Genomic DNA, 20970 nt, shown 5'->3' on the forward strand with positions numbered 1-20970 from the left:
AACAGGCTTTAGGGCACTAAGGGCTTATTCACACGAACGTGGGGAAACTCGGAACGTGAAAAACGTCTGTCTCTTCACGTCCGAGTTTCACGCTTGCGGGAACCGTGTTCACGGATCACTATAGCATTGAGTCTATCGAGGGATCCGTGAAAAAAGAAGAAAATTGGACACGTTCTATTTTTCAACGGACGCTTCACATGGTCCATTAAAACAACGGCCGTCACACGGACGCATGTATTTCAATGGGGCTGTTCACACGGCCGTTGTTTTAACAGCCATCACTCGGACGTATTCAGCGCTCGTGTGAATAAGCCCTTAGGCTGACGGGATCGCTTGATATGTTCCCCTAAACATATGCCCCGGAGTTATATGAAGCTTTATGCCTATACATTTTTAGAAGTTTAATGACTCTCATTGAAAATACCATGCAGTAAACTTTTTTTATACAGTTGCATTGATAAGACTAGTCAACTGCCTAGTAAACCACGGATTTCAATATACTTGAAGAAAAGGTACAGTATATCGCCGTATACCGGACAAACTTTTAGCATGGAACTTTAAAAGACTTTTGATAAAGGACAACAAAATCCAGAAGTTACCGTTTCTCTTACTATTACCCTTCTGAATATTTTATTTCAACTAAATCTGTGAGTATGGGGGAAGGGAGCACAATTTCTAATGGCCATCATACTTATCTCAAACTACAGAAGACCAAGCTTGAAATCCATGATCATTGGAAAAATAACATTTACTCCGTCATATAAAAATGTAAATACAATGTTGCAAAATATCAAGGATTTATTTTCTAATAGGCATTTGGAGACGCTACAAGAAAACTTCCTGGATAGACCAAGTTTATTTTTTAACCCCTTTTCTGCACTGACATATGGAAGTGCACATCGTTTTTCTTGCAGTTATAAGGGATGTTTAAAAAGACGACCTACTTGACAGATTAGTTATGCCACTCAACACCAGAGTCCGGCCTTAAGGACATGTGAACAATGTGCAGATCGAAAATCAGACATCCAGTTAGTGCTAGTGTCTAGAGCACCCCCCCCCCCCAAAAAAAAATAAAATATTAAATCTTACATCAGGAAATAATAAGCTAGTAAGGGAAACAAGTTGATAGATTCGTCAGCATATGGGGATGAGAATAGGATGAATGCATTGCAGCTATTTACACATAAAACGGATTGTCTATTATAAAGAATGGCCATCCAATCAAAAGCTGTATATTGGCTGTAACCATTGACAAAATATCAGATTTTTCCATAGTAAATAGATTTTTTGCTATGGGCAACGTTAATGCCTAGGAAAAACTATGTTTCATGAACGGACCCTAAAAACAGTCGCCTCACTTATATCAATAGACTTATTCCTCATTAAAATGAGTTTAGGCCACAAATCTGCCTCTCCTTCAGCAGATGACAGGTGCACTTTAAGTACAGATAAGAGCGCAAGTTGAAGCAAGAAAAGGATTCAGCTTCTTTTGTCTGCAGTATTTGTATTTCATAAGATCTCAAGAATTGAATCCACATCCCTTCCCAAAAACAAGATCAGTAATGTTTTGACTTCAGCAAAGCCTACAGACCAATGATGCTATAAACTGACCAAAAACTGACATAAAACAACCAAAATGGACTATCTACGTGATCATGAAAAAAACAAAAGGACAAAGAAGCTACTTGGACTGTACTCGCCAGGGTTGGATGGGTTAAGCGCATTGACGGCCACTGATAATTTCAAGCTTGCTCTTTTATTTCATTTTATCCACTCGTGCTGCTGATAAGCAGGTTTTACCGGAACTGACACGCTTGCAGGCAGCAGAAGTCTGACCAGGCTGCAATGAGCTAACAAATTCATTTTCATTGATCAGAAATCAGCAGGGCAGTAAGTGATGGGAAATTCCATTAGACTCAAGCACCTGGTTTCCCATCCTCTCTCTCCTACAGGGAGGGTGATGAGATGTGGGTGAGTATGAGTGGATCCTGTGTGCTCACTCGAGTCTTTTACCAGAAGTACTCCTAAGTTATCGGAGAGATCTGCAAGCTGGCAGTTCAGCAGAGTATTTTTAAGTCCATTAGATAGCATTGATGTTCCTGGAGGTGATGTATATGGCAGCGCTGGAGAGGACAGTAAGACCTGAAACGGCAGCTTTATTATGTACTGAGCAGAAATGACTATAAAGACACTCAGGATTATAGCAAACATGGGAACAGGAATTATAGAGTCCATGGTTCTCCAGCTCAGTCCTCGGCCTGATGAATGAATGCTGGAACTTGTAGTTCTGCCTCCAATCAGGACCCACGTGTCATCTAAAGCAGCTTTTTATTTTTATAAATGAACTTAACAGGACATGCAACACTATTCACGATGCCAACTCTCCATCAACTGGTAACATTAGACGTGGTTCATTGTCAGGTTGTAGGACACATACAAGGTGTGACATGAAGAAGTGTGCTGAAGGGGTTAGCTAAACATGGCCCACAGTGGAGCTGTTAAAGGTAATCAATACCACTGAGATAATACACCAGCCTCAGCCACAATATTGATTGCTGGGAAGATGATAAAACTGTTTATTAGGATAATTGCAGAGACCCTTAAAAGAAAAAAAAAAGTAAGAAAAAAGACCCTTGGCCTAGCAGACAGATAGTAGCAGGAATGTCGGGTACCATCTTACCATGGGCACCGAGGGACAGTATCTGGGGCTGCATTGTAAGCCGAGAACACACCTGCAGGCTGAGGGGAGGGGTGCTGGTGTTTTGACACGGTTTATTTTCCTTGGTAACACCTGTTTGTATCATTGTCAATGTGATTAGGTTTAATTAGGACTTGGCGCAGGCTCTGCTCGCTCAGCTGGGGCACATCACTGCCTGCCCACAATGAAGGAAACGCCAGCGGCTTCGGCTCTACCCCTCTTACCGCTCACTCTCGACAACTTCAAAGTAAATTATCAAGTTAAATGCAGATTCCCGAGAAAGAGAGAAAGGAGAGGGAGGGAGAAGGACACCCCAGGCAAAATACAACCAGCACCCAGCTGCAGGAATCTTGCTGCACGCTACCCCAACAGGAAGGGCTCCACCTCGGGAGCAGACAATCCTTGTGGTCAAACCCAAGACCTTTGAAGTTAGAAGCCAACACTTTAAGAATCAGGCAGTGCTGTTTCATTGCTCATAGGAAAAAAGATGCAAAAAAAAAGGTGACAGGCGGTTTGAGGAGTTTGTTCCAAACGTAAACAACCTGCACCTGCTTTACAACACATAGATCTGGTTTATTAAGCCGTCATGTGCTAGGAGGAAATTATCTTAGTTTGTTTTCTGCTGAAAATGATAGCCAATAGAAGAATGTAGTGTTCAGCAAAACCACAAACATTGTTCTGCCGCCATGTGCTACGTCTTTAGGGTCAGCACCATTGGTCCCCTTCAGCCTAGTTCTCTATCAATTGATCTATCTAGTATTGGGGCTGATAGCTACAGAATAGAATTAGAAAAGTACCCTGTGCCATGTTGTAGATAATCTTTCCCAACTAAAGGGGATCATTATAATCCATGATCGAAAAGATGGCTGGAGGATGGCCATAGACAGTTCTTACCCTGCCATGTATGAGAACAGCTATGGACTGCCAAAATAGGCTTTAACACAACCTACAATGACCGGATTAGCTAGAACTATTTCTCATCTGAGTGACGGTAGAAGAGGTAGCTCATCAGGGGCTCCAACTTGCTGTACAAAATTATGTACTATGTAATGAATCTCCTCCATTAACACAGCGCAACTAAAGGCCCTTTTACACTGGGCAATTATCGGCCAGACAAGCATTCATAGAACGCTCGCTCCCAATAATTGCCCTGGGTAAACAGTTCAGCGATCAGCAGATGAACGACCAAACGCTCGATCATCTGCTGATCGTATCATTTTAGTAAATATTATCGTTGTCGGCAGCACATCTCTAAACAGGGAGACGAGCTGCCGACATGATGATAATGTATGGGGACGAGCGATCGGGGTAACGACCGCTCGTCCCCATACATAGCTCCGTGTGACAGGAGCAAACGAGCGCCGATCAATGATGTCTCATTGATCGGCGCTCGTTGCACCGGCCGAATATCGGCAGGTGTAAAAGGGCCTTAAGTCACAAAACTTGCAGATGGCCACCCAAAAACATTTGTAGTTTGTCCAGTGGCAACCACAGCTATGCTCTGCCTCAATCAGGACCTTATCCTGATGTTGACCTCAGAGTGAGCAGCAGGACATGGCAGTAGATATCCGGCATTCACAAACTTCTAAAAACCAAAAGGTGATGGAAGTCGTTTCATGGGAGAGGTTTTTCAGAAGCGGAAAATCTTTATAGATGTTGTTAGAGCTGAGAAGCTTCTGTATACAATCAAATCTCCCCAGAAAACCTCACCCCTTTGAGAAGACTTCCCCCCATCTAGACCAAATTTTTCTGTGACCGATTTTCCCAATCATTATAGTCTATGGAAGCTATCCCTCTGTAAGTAGACTACACCCTAATAAGAAGGAAAATATCACTTTTTAAAGCACATTTTTCATTGAGAACCCCTTTTGAAAAGACCACAAATGGGATATGCGCTGTAAATTATCTGGATGCGGGTGCGCGCCACACCTCATCACCGGACCAGAGAGCAGGAGGAGGAGTCTTGCTTGGCACAAGACAAACAAATCTCCCAGCACCGCGCCGCAGCATTGGGACAGAGACAGCGAGAGAAGGAGCATTTCAGGCACAAAGTAGTGAGGAAGAGGGAGGATGTCAGAGAAGGGGAGGATTCAGCACGCGGTATTGCAGACCGTGCGTGCAGACTGCCACGGGGGTGTCACGGTTAGTTGTGAGGGGGATATGGAGTGTGCAGCTTGACTGGGGTCTAAGAATGAGGGGAGCTATGCTGGAGTACTCTACTATATAAGAATGAGAGGGGGAACCCCTAATGGGGAGCAGTAATGAGAGAGGCAGCAAACTGGAGACCAAGAGGGAACCATGCTGGGGAACAAGATTTAGAGGGGAGCCATGCAGGGGACCGGAAATGAGATGGGAGTAATGCTGGAGACTAGGAATGAAAGCGGAGCCATGCTGGGAATTGAGAATACGTTTTTTTGCATGCTTCACATTTGCTGACTGCACTACACACTTTTTACCTGAATTCTGTCGTTTTTTCTTGTTTTTTTTTAGAGGACCACCACCATAAAAAACCAAAACAAAACATTTTTCTGTGCTAGTTTGGGTGGTCGGTTCAGAGGTTTCACTGTATAACACTCTGTCCTGCTGGTCAGTGCTGTACAGTTATATATACATATATCCGCTGCAGACCAGCCAGTAGCTGAAAGGGTTAACATTAAGTACTATTTCTTTGTTCTCATCTCCCAGGAGAGAGAACCCAGGATCTGCAGCACTCAGGCTGAAAAATGCATGAAGGCCACTTCTCCCTAGGAAAGGACCAGAGCAGTTTCACTAAATCCTTCTTTGTCTGGACAGTAATTAATATTATAATCCGTAGGTAAGATGCCCTAAACCTCAGGGCAGTGCACAGCTGGGAGACCCTCCTCCTGACCTAGCAATAGGGCCTTGCCAAGTCTCTGTCTCCCCCCTCCCACCACTCCCTTATAAACAAGATCAGGTTACAGCACCCCCAATGTCTGCCTCATCCACATGGCTCGGGTCAGTCATTACACAGAGGCCGAAAACGTCTCACAAAAGGGCAGAAAAACGTCTTGCAGAAACACTGAACATGCAGATTTATGGTTGCATAAAAAAAGCCAGCTCTTCAATGACAACAGTTTTCTACAATGTCTTCTATAGACCGCATCAAATGTTTAAATAATTGTAAGATAAAGTTTGAACGAAATAGAGAAACATACTATATGCCTCTATCAGATCCGGACGTACATACAGGGACATTTCCTACACAATCCTGAATATTCCCTTATATAATAGGGAAAGATCACACGCTAAAAGCGGCCGTGCACTATCAATAGTTGTCAGAGGAACTATTATCTTTTAGATTGTTTTATTAAAGAAAAGTACAAACGTACATAAAATATAATACATAAGAAAAACAACATATTCTGGTGTCGGTTCAGTTACTTATATCCAATAGTGTACATACGAAAATGACAGATATGACGGAGCATAACATCAATGTAAACATCTATTCAGGTCAAAGCGGTCGTGTGAACTATATTATATTATTATACTTATATGCTTTTTGAAAAAATTGTGCCATATTTGTGTCTCTACTCCTTGAATAAGGTTCAATGCCAATGCATTATATTATGGAATATCCTACCACTAGTTAATTTTTATGGTATAAGTGAGAACACACAAAGCCGCAACCGGACACGGCCAAAATGACACCCACTTGCGGTGACAAATGGCCGTATGATTTTGCCAGTAATACCAGTTTCTCCTAAAAAATCGTGCAGCCATTCGTCACATGTGGGTTTGGTTTTGTTTGTGTGCGGATGACGCTCCGTGTGTTCTCACCCTAAATAAAAAATCCCGAACTGCGAAGGTCTAGCCTTTGCATTGGCTCCCAGCAGTTTCAAGCACCAGTTGTGATGCAAACAGTTGTTACCCCTAAACTTGATAATAAAGCAAATACCTACAGAAAATGTACTCTTTTGCCATATTTTTCAGCAGATTATTATAATTAATGTATGGCGAGTTTAATCAAGAACTGGTGCAAAATTCCCCTGTCCTTACCCCTCCTCTGTCCCTAATGTCGCATATGATTTTGTAAATTGATGCAAAATCTTGGGCCTATGTGCCCTTGTCCCTTCCCCCGGTTTTTCTTTTTTGTTCCCTTGCTTGATATGTTCCTTGTTTGAAAAAGCAAATAAAGAAAGAATTTACAAAAAAAAAAAAGAACTGGTGCAAAATCAAGAAGCGATTACAGCTTCCTATACTGATCAAACAGGTACACCCTGCAAAGCCACTTTTTGCACAGGTAACGGATGTCAGTAGAAAGCAGCTGCAGGTAAAAGAAAGTTGAACATTAGTGGCATGGTGCCCGTTTTTGTGCTAGCCCCGGGCTCTCTGCTGCTTGCCAAGTCTGTCTATAATCCGGGCTACGTCACCGACAGGCCCTGAGCCAAATACACAATGGATGTGGAGTTCTGGACCCCAATGGGCTTCTTAGTAAACACAATAGAAGGCCAACTAAGGCCATTAGGGCAGTGGAAGACGAAGAGCACACAGAGGTCTGTGGCAGGCCTTGTTGGTTTTTGTGTTCCGGAGTGCGCGCTCATTGCTCACACCCCTCTCCTACCTGCCCAAACCTGTTCTATAAGCCACGCTTTACACTTACTGATTCACATCTGCCCGTGTAGTCACTCCCTCTCCTAAAGGACACGAACTTGGCTGTCGAGTCATCACTGTGTCAGGAAGTGAGGCTTTTCTGGAGAGCTCCCAAGTCATTTCCTAGACAGATACTTCAGCGAGCCTGTATGAACAAACATTCTGCACCAACCCACACAACAATATACATACACACACATTACAACAGAACAGAGCCAGAGGAAGCCGGGAGGATGACTGTACTCTGCAGATTTGCTTAGTAACTGCTCCGAAATGTACTGCAGTCTTTTTTTTTTTTTTTTTTGTATGTGTCATCTCTCTTCTCTAGAAGATCAGGGAGGAAAGAAAAAAATATATACAGCAGCATGACAGGTGAGAAAGGGTTACTGGCTTCTAGCCCCATCTGATAAATAGAGCTGCATTAAGAAGGCTCTCTCACTTTGAGATATGATGTCACTAACCTTTATTGATCCACAATCAGGGAGCTCAGCTTATCTCTGCTTCTGATATACTAGCCTCCTGCACTCAAGTCTTGTTTAATACACTGCCTAGCCACACACATACATTCCTCAGCTAGCCATCCTTGTACCGTGCGGGTGTAGAAACCATATTTCACAGCCGATGTGCAAAGAAAGTGGCCGGTGCAAGGTCATCAAAGTATTTCGACAATAGTCATGGCTGTTCTCTGTCCATAGGGAAGAGCCAATAGAATATTTAAGTTAATACGTTAGGAATAAAACTTTTTAGTCTTGATTTAAATGTCCTAGAAGGTGAAAAAAAAAAACAACATCCATCGGGGGTTCCAAGTGTTCTGAGCGAACAACCTGGGCCCCTTGTGTAGATGCCAGTGGGACGCAGCCAGGAGCAGGTACTCAGGGAGGGATCAGGCAGAATACATGAAAGGCGCTGTAGGACAAGTGTTGGAATTATACCTCCCATTGATTTTCGCTCTGGGGTATTAGAAAGAACACAGCATTTACCAAGAGATTTTTTTTTTTTTACTCCCCTGAAAGCCGACTGCTGATTCTCAATCCTAAAAGAGACTTAAAAGAGGCTTATCAGCCAAATGATCACTTGAGAGCCCATCACTTCATCCCATGTCAGATAACTTATCCTCTTGTTCCACTTGGAAATTTCAGAGCGGCCGTTTCGGACGCCAAACTTAAAAAAATAAAAAATAAGATGGAGGCTTAAGGCCGCTAAAGTAAGAAAAGGCCTAAAACATGTCCCTCGTCACTCATCTCTGTCCTGTTGTGTTCTGTAGCCCCAGGCTAGAGGTAGCCGCAAGCCTGTAATTGGTGAGGGAAGAGATTAGAAATATCGGCAGCTTCTAAGTAAGACTTTAATTTACTGCTCAATCAATAACTCTAGGGCTCTATTGGCAAACTGTCTACATCTCTATTGACTCACACAATTCCTCTTATCAATTTATCAGAAATCATCAGATATGGCTTAAATGTAATAAATAAATGGAGAACGAGCGGCCCTGCCTGTGTGGAAATAATGGCTTGGAAGGAGAGAGGCAGATTATGAAATACACTTTCCACATTTGTTCCATTTTAGGCTTGCAAGTGAGAGCCGTACAATGAAGCGTTTGGGACGTATCATGCATTAGGATGTTTGATGGCAACTGGAAACGAAGAAATATAAATAAAAAAACACAAAAACACAATAAAATACGACAACAAGCCAGTAAATACAGAACAATGGCATGACGGGATAGAATAGCAATGTCCCACTCAAGCAGACAGCTCTCTGCCACCCTGGCATCTGAATCCCTACATCATATCTACAGGTCTGGGCTTAATTGCTGTTTTGCATTTCATTGAGACAAGTATCCAGTACTTACACACTGCCAGACAAAAACAATAATGCTCTAATGAGGAGGTGCGTGCTAATTAGCCCCCACATCTCTTTCACCGCATTATTTGATGCTAGTGGGCTCTCTACTTACACAGCTTGACAAAAGTAACAATTGGTACGCATGGATCAATTTTAATTCGGCGACTACATAAGAAACGGGTGTTGGGGAGGTGATCTCTATATATGCAACTATAGTGGTAGCGGGCAAGATGTCAATGTTGCAAAAGGCCTGCGTGATGTGCTGATACCAACGACCGATCGATTAGATAGATAGATAGATAGATAGATAGATAGATAGATAGATAGATAGGACTCTAGAATAATTTGGCGTAACACTTAGGCTATATTCACACAACAGTTAAAAAAGGCCATGAGACAGCTGTTATTATAGTGTCCACCACACGGCTAAATTAAATACACTGAGGTTCTATGGGTGTGTTCACACTGACCTTTTTTTTGGTCAGTTTTCACGGCCCAACAGCCCCCATAGAAGTCAATGGATCTGTTTTTAACAACCGTTTTTGATAAATCAATCCATTTGACGGCCGTTAAAAACTGATCTGTCACAAGGGGATTCAACTGTATCTGCGCCCTTAGGACAAGGATACAATTGACAGCACTGGCAACTGGCAAGGCAAAGGAACCATTGGTTCCCTTCCCGCCGTTCAAAACTTTTTTGTGATGCAGGCGACACGGTGACGTCATCACGCCGGCTGCGTCGCTCTGCTAAAGCAGGCCTGGTTAGAAGAGACCAAACCCGCATTGCTAAAGGAGAGCACGGCGAGGGAACGTGGAGTTGTGGGTAGGGAACTATGCACAGGGGGCAGTGTGAGGCTAAGAACAGGGGGCAGTGTGGTACTATCTTCAGGGGGCACAGTGTGGCACTAACAATTAGCGATTGGAGGGGCAATAGGTGCCTCCATGGTGACAAAAGGATTGGCCCTGACTGACTGGCTCCAACATACTTAAAAACTTGTATTTCTTAAAATGATCAACGTCTAGGGAAATGTAAATGTTAAATCATATAAATGAATCTTTGTCGGTATAAAGACTGCATGGTCAGCTTAATTTCTTAGGATCAATACAATGCTCACCTTGAGCCCAAGCTCAGCCTGACTGTAGTATTAATGTGCCTATATTTTGTCCACACCCCATGCACAGAATTGTATTCAGACAGAAAGAGGAGTCTCCTGAGTCATGTGACTGTAGCACGCTTGCATATCTATCCGTACATATCACATTGTTTCTGCCTACAGTGCACTTCCCCTTCTGATCCCCCCACCACAAATTAAATTCCTCCACTAGGAGCTGTTCAGATCACTTCTGCTCAATCTCCAGAGGTGACATGCAGCATCTACCTGGAAGCTGATAAAGGCAAATCCCCCTGAAACCCACACTGTACTCTCTGGGGGGAGCACCATTCCACCGGTATGAGGTCACTAATCCTCCCCCTGGCAGCTTAGAGACCTCCTTGTTAATGTTGTATAGAGGAAGCGTGGATAAACATTAACCCCACAGGGAATCTGCAATCCCCTTTCACATTCAAACAGATTAATTGATGGAGTTTGATGGCACAGGGAGGGAAACTGGGGCTGTTTACAATTATTTAACACCCTCGTAAACAAATCAAAGCAAATACCCTGATTAGCACCAAGTGCCCTGGGGACGGGTGTTACACAAGGAAGATAGTTAGCCTAAGGCCAACAAACACATCTCCGGGGTGCAAATAGATACGACTTGAGGTGAACAAGCCAAGTGCAAGTGATGTGGGAATAAATACGTCTCAATTTAGAACGAAAAAAAAAAAAGTTCGAAATTAGAACAAGGTCTTCTGTTGTTTCTACTTTGGAACTGGTAGTCTGCAATGGTCAGGCCAGTGGGGACTTTCATTGTCTGTACACATCCTAAAATACAGGGGAGAATTCTGGAACAAAACAGGAGGCACATATGGGGAGAGAAGAAAGTTTAGAGAAACTCAGGAAGCTGAAATATGACTTTACTCTGCAAGGGGCAACCAGAAGACAAAAAAGTTCCCCCTCGCAACCACCGAATGCACCTCTAGAGGATGCATTTCTGTCACTATGGGGACGGGGGACGACGACGACTCAGCAGTAACTATGCTGCTTGTCAGCCTGAGATCATACATCAAAACCTAAAGCAAAATGACCCAAAAAGGACGTGCAGCCAAAAACTTGGGCCTGAGACGATGATAGAGGCCTGTGCCTATGTAATGCAAACATCAGAATATAGCCATCTCCTATATGGATATATAATGGGATTTTGCTTACTTTTAGGCCTTTGTTACTTTATTACAGGACAAAATATACAACCTGCAGCCCGATGAAGCCAACTAACGGCACGTGATGAGGAATTGACACCACTTAATCTACATTTTCTTGGCTGCATTTATCATTATAGAACATAGGGATGAAAAACAGCTGCCTTGTGATAATGTGCGTTCTTACTTTAGTGGGATTAACTCATAAGCGTCTCCTCACTCACTCAGAGAATAGTTATTATACTAACTTCATGTATGCCCCCAGCCACAGAGCAGTGAAGTGAAAGACGACCATGTGCACTACGGGTGTAGGGTGACAGGGGAAAGTATAAGGGTAAGACACCCGCAGGGTGGAAAAGATCTGATGTCATGCAAAATCAGAATGTATTCCGACAACCCCACTCCCCCATGGCCTCTATGATTACCCATAATCCTGTTACTACAAGAAAAAAGAGTTAAAAGAAAAAAAGTTTTATGTTCATAAAAGGAAAATTAGAGAAGAATGCAGAAGGACAGGTCTGCGAGGCCTACAAGGTTGTTCTCTGAAATCTGTGGACATCTCTAATAATCTCTATGACTGTGCAGAGAGCGGAGCAAAGCCCTCACACTACAAGTGATCCTTAAAGTGGCCATACACATTAGACTAACGTTGGCTGAAATTGCAGATTCTGGCGGGAATGGCCAACCGTCTAATGTATATTAGATGTTCGGCAGATGTTGGTGGGGAAATAGGGTGGTGTCGGACAGAGGCCGATTCCCCTCTTCCCGTCTTGAGCATGGGAGGATAGCTTTCGGCGAATAAGCTATTGGAGGTGTACGGCCACCTTTATTATTCTAGTATGGGGCCACTGGTTTATAAACACTGGGGAAGACCAAGAAAAATACAACTCATGTCCTGAATCCTCCATGCAGAATACTTGTCTCATTGGTCATGAATTTATTTCCAGCCTGTTATGTTTTATAACTTTGTTTGGGTTTATATGTGGCAACTTTCTATTTCTAATCAGGTAGGTGCCCATATAATTATTACTGTTTGCATGGGCCCTGTACAATGGCATATGGAGCCCCTACAATTCATATCAAGGACCCGTAGGCACTCTGTGCGCCACCATATGGTGCCTTAGTTTACTATATTCTTCCTTATAAGCATGTGATGGAGCATGCCACAATTACAAATCGGAATAACACGGAGGAGTGAGCTATGGGCCCCATATTAGGGATCCGTACAATGTAGATCTGTAATACAGCTGCATGATTGAGGTCTAAGGGTTGTTTTGCATGGATGGGAATAGGATAAATGATTCCCATCACGGCCCTCCTATTCCCTGTACTCGAGTTCCCCTTAAAATCGCCAGTTACTTGCCACTTTATAATGATCATGACGATCAGGTTGGATTAGGACCATTATTACTATCAGTTAAAGAGGACCTGTCACCCCTCCTGACATGTCTGTGGAAAAGGTAAATAACTGTATTCCAACTGAAACAATTCTAGACATCTTTTCTTCGAACTCTAGGCTGTGCTATTCCTCTGTTATTCCTCCTAGAAATGTATGAATGAATTGATAACGGGGTGTAAGCAGTTAGGGGTGTGTCCCTGCACAGTCTGGCAATGTCCAATCAGTGCTGACAGTCTCAGATTGTGTAGGGACACGCCCCTTTGACAAAGGGAATGGTAACACCCAGTTGTCAATTTATTCATACATTTCTAGGAGGAATAACAGAGGAATGGCACAGAGTTCTAAGAAAATATGTTCCAGAATTGTTCTTTCACGGGGACTACAAGTATTTACTAAAATAAACATGTCAGGAGAGGTGACAGATCCTCTTTAAGCTGATCATACATGAGCATAGTTGCTGCTAATAATACTATTTGTTATTGTTAACCATCAATACCTCAACCCAACAAAGTAATAAGAATTGTCTCTGTTGCGTCATTTCTTTCTTAAATATTGTACTGTGAATGGTCGGTTTTAGAGTAAAGTATTTATAGGAATGAACGTCTGCACAAACACCAACCTGCCAAATGTGCACACATACCCACCGGTGCCGCAAGAGACAAAGGGTACGCATGATTCTGTGTAAAGGTGGGAGGGGCACAGTGCCAGTAAAGACAAGAAATATTTAGAGGACACCAAGATCACAGGAGGGTTGGGAGGGGCGAGGGGGTAGTTGGGACTGTGCCATCATCAGATAAGGAAGTGCAGGTCTGGACCATGCAGCTGGCAGGCAGGATGAACAGCAGTCCCACTCAAACAAGCAGTCATCTCAATAGCAACTCGCTGATATCTAGATGTAGATTAATGACAGATCACTGAGATATAGTGGGGACAGTGGAGACATTCCAGTGCTGGCACAAGGGAGTCTGAAGACTGAGCTTCAGATGCAAAATGCCATATTCCTAATGAGCACATGGCTGCCTTTTTTTACCTAGGATCTCTTAAAGTGACAGAGCAGCAATACAGTGTTCCAGTATGGTGACTACCTCAATGCAGACTGTAGTTGCCAGGGCATACTGGGCGCTGTCGTTTCACAACAGCTGGAGAGCTGGCCCTGTAAAAATCACGTTTATCGCCTCCGTTAAACGTATACGCCGGAAAAAGCTCCTGACATATACGTTAAATATGCCATACAGTGGCCTTTGTCACCCATAGGATCCTATTGTTAAAAAACAAATACAGCATGACACTTTTTTTTAATGGATACCATTATATGGAATAGCGTAGTCTACTACACTATTCCATACAATTATTTTTTTTGCGGCATGCTGACGTATATTCTGGCCGGATGTAGATCAAGAGGACACTCTTTTGGCCTCCGTCGGACTAATGTAACCCTATGGACATGTTGGACAAGCTAAACGTATATGACAAACGTGATGTCAACAGGGCCTTAAAATACTGACATCATTGATTATTATAGAAGACTTATGATGACATCATCTCAGCACTCACTATGAAAAATTTTATTAAGAGACAGTGCACCACGAACTGGAAAATTATTAATGGTAATAAGCAGTTGCCTCCAGCCTTGCACATTTATATGGTCACACATTTGCTCTGTGACTTCGACCATGCTTATAATTTACAGTCCTGGGATACATAATGGTTACCGATTACACCGGTATATAGTGAAACCCTGACGTATTAAAAAGCCATAATCTAGCACCTACTATCAATATGAAGTCACTCTTGTGGCCTCCCATCTTCTACACATTGTCCCGTTACTGTTCAGCAATGTTCAATATCCATGTATTGCATTTTTCTAAACACTTCCAGCTGCAAAGAGGAGGTGTCGGTAATAATAGGCCATACAAAAATAAATGTAAAAAAAATCCTTACACAATGCTCTCACGCTCGTAGAAGAATTAGGATGTTCTAAATCCAGAGGTTACATGATAAACACCTGCTCAGGACGTAAATCACAGTCAGAAGACCGAACACCATGATCACCGCATTACAGCTCTGACCAATTACTCTATCTTTTTTTTTATGCAAGACACTAAGACAGTGCCACCTAATGCTGGTTCATGTGCAATTGGGGCACCGTTGGCAATAGCTCCAAGAAGGTCCACCTTGAATATGCTAAATCAGATCTGTCTCTGCCAAAAAGGAAGACACTGTCCTATAAACCTATATACCTGTGACATAGATAAAAAGACGTGTAACGACCAGCCGAGGCGTTGGAAAATCGACTCACAGAGGTTCAGGCTCCGGAGAGAGCTTTTAAATATGTTCCGAAATTCACCAAAAATAATGCAGCAGCAAAGAAAATGGGCAGCATGCCTTCCAGTCTATCTATTGCAATGTATATGAATGTCTTCACTTAAAGGAACACTAACATCTATCGTGCCCCCATTCATAAGGTGTTGAACATATTCTACTTTTCCCTCTACGTAGTCATTGCAGGTTGCAGCGAGTTTCAATGTAATGTTTTCAAAGTGGATAACTGATAAGCAGTCCTGAAAAATATCTTCCTCCATGGTCCCTACATTATCTTACGTATCTCCTGTTTTGAGACACGCACATTAGTGAACGATATTAGCCGATCCGATATAAGCTGCATGTTTATAGATAGTGGATTTTAGGTTCAACGCTCCTTTAAACTTTTCAACATGATTCTACACAAGATAGAACATGGAATAAAAGCAACAATTAAATGATATCCAACGCGCAGTATCATTTTATTAAACCTACTGTGCGGAAAAAAACCAGTCCTACTGGTATAATTTGATACGGCCTTCTGCAAAAGGAGTAGATTTACCCTTACAAAATGAGCAGGCCCGGATAAGGCTAGGTTTACTTGCGTGATTGAATCGTAGTCCTGCAAGGTTTGCGGAAATGATGCCCGTAATCCTGCTACAAAAGTGTAACTGATACAAAAGCATTTTTGTCAAGACTAATATATGGCTGATGTAAGACCAGGTACGGGGATTTAATTGCAGACAGGTAGAAATGTAAAGAACAAGTAACGGCACCCTTTTTATACATAACAATACCCCGAGTACATTAATATATAATATATATATATATATATATATATATATATATATATCTTGATGAATGTCGTTCAGGCTCTGTTGCTGTGGAGACCAATGCTCAGCTTTTCTAACTGGATATTCAGAGATGAAGAAGGCGGGATTAAAAGGGAAAGGGGGGGGGATATCATTCTGAGATTGGTTGATTAGTTGAGGGTTTAGTGACCAGGATGCAAGGTACACCCAGCGCCAACACCATCAAAATCAACCCCTAAAGTCACCCTCAGGCTCTACAATAACATACAAGCAAAACAAAATCTATATTTCTCCTATCCCTGATGACTCTACATAACATTGTCATAAAAAATATAAATAAAGAAAATCTACCCATTGCCGTTCTTCTACAGTTTGAGTTAAACATATAAAGAAAAATATAGAGATAAATGTAAACTCAACTACACAGTAAAGCAGAGGATGGACATATTCAATATAAAAAGAGAAGAAATAATGATGAATCATGAGAGGGGCTGGCATTGGGGGACCAGTCTACTACCTGCTCCTGGTTAGATATGGAAAAGACGGAGGAATGCAGGGCTTGTTAAAAAAAAATAAAAAATAAGGTGCGTACAAAAAAAGCCTAGGTGAAAAAAAAAAGAAAAAAAAAAAAAAGAAGCACAGCTGGAGACATAACAGGCCAGATGAGAACAAAAGAAAAACAAATATTCCACACATCGCCGTACTCTCATGTATTAGATATATGCTATGATGGGGAAAAAAATGACAGCTCCCTAGGGGAGACTGAAAAAAAAAAAAAATGTACAAACACCCTTCTTAGAACCTGGTGGATGCTGTCAGGACAGTGTTCTGCCATCCGACATATATAGATATATATTTTTTCTTCTAAAAGTCAATGTTAGACGCTGCAGTGATGCACTCATCATCAACCACCATAAGCAAAAGGATAAAAAGGCGGAGGACGGTGGGGTAGGAGGTTTGGGGATTCACAGACAAAAAGAAAAATTCCATTAAAATGTTGCCATTAATTTCTACAGAATTCTAATAATTAAAAAATAATAATAACAATAAATAATAATAACAACAATATATAAATAAATGTTTTCCTTGCTGTGTCGTGTCACTACCCCCCCCCCCCCCCTCTTCGCAGAAAAAAACTCAGATGGATTTCTAAAGCCAGGGAGCACACATAGATCTCCTGATTCCCTGCAGTCACACTGAAAAGCACCTTAGCTCAATTCTCATTTAACAAAAGGCCAGCAGCAGAGGGGCACGAAGAGGTTACCCTAGGGTTTCATAGCGAGTCAAAGTGTCAACACACAGAAGCACTTTAAGCCATTGCTGGCTACTGGAATCAGAGAACACGAAAAAAATAAAAAAATAAATAATGATCTGGACCCCCGTCTCCTGGATGCTTTAATCTGCTTACCGAAGCATTGTCATATCGTGCGCATAGGCCACACAATTTGAAACAGATTTATTTTAGACAAGAGACAAAAAAAAAAAAAAAAGCAGCTGCTAAATAATAATAAAAAAAAACATACACGCGTGACAAATTAAAGTGGACATAACAGGTTTCAAAAAACGCAGGACAATTTACAGTCCCAAAATGGTAGAGAGGAGGGGGGGGGGGCTCCACTTTCGGTTCTCTCAGCATGAGACTATCAGAGTCGGGATTTGCAAATGAATTGAACATTCATTACACAATGTTTTCCTCTCTCTCGCTCCTCTTTTCCTTTCCGAAATGAAATGAGGAACTAAAGGAAAGTGAAAAGAGGGGGGGGGGGAGCGACACAAGTAGCCTCTGATGGGCCAAATGAAAAAAATACCCTGAAATCTCTTTGAAACAATGATAATAAAAAAAACTTGAACTTTACCAAAATACATAGAAAGCGAACACTTAGAAATGCACAGGATACCTTATCGTATAGAGTTGAAAGGTGAACATGGTCTTGAAAAAACGGTCATGAAAATGAAAAATAAAAGGTGATAAAAAAAACAGCAATAAAAAAAAATATCCTGGTTTGGGAAGAAAGGACATGAGCCAAATGTCTCGGCAAGTTTTCATGTTGAGATACTTCATATTTATTGGTGTTTAAAATCTAAAAGCCCTTGCTTTGTGTTAGACTTAATACTGGGCCAGACAGAGCTTCTAATGAGGCAGCATTACAATCAGCCTGTAATGCTGAATTTTTAATGCAGCTTTGGATTCTGTTACATAATAATTTGAAAACAGAAGAAGATGGGCGAAGAAAGCCAACGTCGGGCCACTGACATTTAAAAAAAATATTACAATTGTCACCACGTTAAATATAAGGGACATACCCATCTCAGGCAAACGCACACGTCAGGGGAAAATAAGTGCATTAATAACATATTGCGAAGGCCCCAAAATTCAACCACTCAAAATAAACAATAATAAAAATGGTGGTCAGATTGCTACAAAACTCAGACCAGGCCTTAACTGCATCCGCAGAGAAATGACAGCAAAGCCACTAGCCCATAATTTCAAATCAAAGCCATGCCATGATTGTGGCATTAAATACCCAAGTGGTTGAGCAACAGGGGATTGGTACAGGAATTGTATGAAGCACATGCATCTGACACCGTGTAATACCCCACAACTGAAAATTCATAACCACGGCAATGATTTAGCGATTACAAAAGTGATAACATATTGTGTAACTGCAAAACCACAATATCATAGCCAACTTCCTTCCAACATACAGAAAGACAAAGCTGATGCTAAAAATACAGGGATAGGATAAGAAAAAAAAAAAGTTAAATAAAAAAAAAATCTTAACTATAATTTATTTCAGATTCATTATAAGACGTACCTGAAAAAGCAATGAAACCAGAAAAATATAAAGAAAAAAAAGGGTTGGGCTCATGTTGAATTATCAACAGGCAGAAAAAGAGCTTAAAATACTTTCCATTTCTTGTACTAACAAATTACGATTTAAATGTCTTTTTTTTTTTTTCTCCTTCCAAGTTGTAGCAACAGGAATAACTGGTCCGGTACGATGGGCAGTATATTCAAAACTGCTTTGTAATATGATCTGCAGACCTAACCTTATTTGCCTGAATTCAATAGGGTTTTTGCTGGTTTTGTTTTTAGCTAAGCTTTAGAGCAAATACTTCACAGGCAGGTCGCAATCTGTAACACAAGAGACAGGGACACAGTGAAAAATGGAGAAAGAAAAGAAGAGAAAAAAAACTGGAGGGAGGAAGGGGCCAGAAAGATTAAAAAACCAAAACTGAACCAAAGCAGTTGGCATTCTTTTCTCTTTTTGTTAATGTCGCCTCTTAGCATACGAGCTGACCCCGTTTTGTTGGGCAGCTTTTCTCTCATTCCAGGATTCCCTGCACCTTTCTTCACGGTTTCGAACTTGATGTGACCCTAAGGAAGCAATCACCGAGCCTAGGCAACCTTCCCATAGGATGAAGGGGCAAAGAAAAATGAAATAAAAAAAGTAAAAATAATAAATAAAATAAAAGAAGATATTCAATGCTTGCTGACAGGCTGACAGGCCTAGCCACAGATACAGACTAACCACATTGAATGAAGCTTGGAATAATCTCTACAGCTTTACTACATTCTAAACAAACATAAGAATATCCAAATATTTTTCAAAAGATATAAATATTTAGATAGAAAATGAAAATAAAAATCAACAAAATTCATTATCAATCAACACAAAGTAAAATTGACATATGTAAATGTATTTGGTAAAAAAAAATAAAAAATAACCAACACATCTGGATGTGACGATGAAAGACACAGAGGAAAGTATTGGAACGTATAGTCAAGCAACATACAATGTTGTACTGACAGATTAAAGCAAGATGGTCCTGAGGGTGGGAGGGAATGGGTCTCAATGACCCATCTGAGGGACCAGGGATGTTCAGCATCAGTACCTTTCACCTCCGAGATGGATGAAAAAAAAATATATCCAGCTGGTCAATGTCCACATCCTACATCCTTTAACAGAAGCTTAGTAACAAACCATTTCTGAGGATCTTTTGATGGCAGGGACAGGTCAACCTCTGACACCAGCAGTATGTAAAGGTGACCTCGTCACAAGGGGAAGCAAAAAATAAATAAATAACAGATGACACTTTGTATAGCCCCAGTGTCCCTTACCCCGTCTTCTGCATCGATAACATAAAAAATATATACATATGTATAGATCTATACATATGTGTTATAATTGAGAGGCGGTATGAAGAATAAATGTGCACATACTTTCCGGGTGGGAGCGTACACTATCATATAATATCCCCCATAGTCCAAACAAACAGCAATCCATGTTCACAGTCTGACGTCCGTAAAGAGACATAAGCACCATATGAATCCCAGCACCGAGAGAAGGAAGGCGACTGCCCAGTCCACACAGCTGAAAAGTACAGGAAATGAAGGAAAAGGATTTCCTACAAACACTTATTGATTATGGAAATCATCTCTGCATTGTGTTTTTCCCAATAGCCAGCAATACAATGCAGCAAGAAAAATAAAATAAAAGTTATATTCCAAGAAAATAAAATAGGAAAATAATTCAATATAACATAACAAGACGGGTCGTGCAGAATGACAAAGAGAATGACATCCCATACTATGTACATCACACACAGGCTCCCTATACTGATCCTAGGGTGACTGCATGTAACACAGGACAGATTCTCCCTCTATCTGTATACAAGGTGACATCCAGTCACTGATGTCACTGTACAATCCTCAGATATAAGGACAAACAAGTTATTTATAAATATTGCTACATTGTGTCGTATCTTAAGAGGCGATCGAGGGAACACAAGTGGCACAAGGATAATGTGGCGTTACAATATTGTCTATAGGATATGCACACACTACACCAGACCCCCACACTGAGCGATAGCCAAAGCACAAGAAGGAAAAAAAAATACCCAAAAAGTTATCCATATCAAAATGACTATACTGTATCAATTCCACAAGATGATCCAAGCAAAGCAATTACAAAGAATATAAAAGATCATAGTGTATATATGA

General features: G+C 41.5%; 1 protein-coding gene across 8 annotated transcripts in view; it reads right to left on the reverse strand.

The window, feature by feature from the left end:
* ZFHX3 (zinc finger homeobox 3) overlaps window positions 1-20970 on the reverse strand; it is a 718852-nt gene that overhangs the window by 54534 nt on the left and 643348 nt on the right. The gene's annotated exons all lie outside the window — the stretch shown is intronic.

This window comes from Rhinoderma darwinii, chromosome 9 (assembly GCF_050947455.1).
Source record: "Rhinoderma darwinii isolate aRhiDar2 chromosome 9, aRhiDar2.hap1, whole genome shotgun sequence".
NCBI lineage: Eukaryota > Metazoa > Chordata > Amphibia > Anura > Rhinodermatidae > Rhinoderma > Rhinoderma darwinii.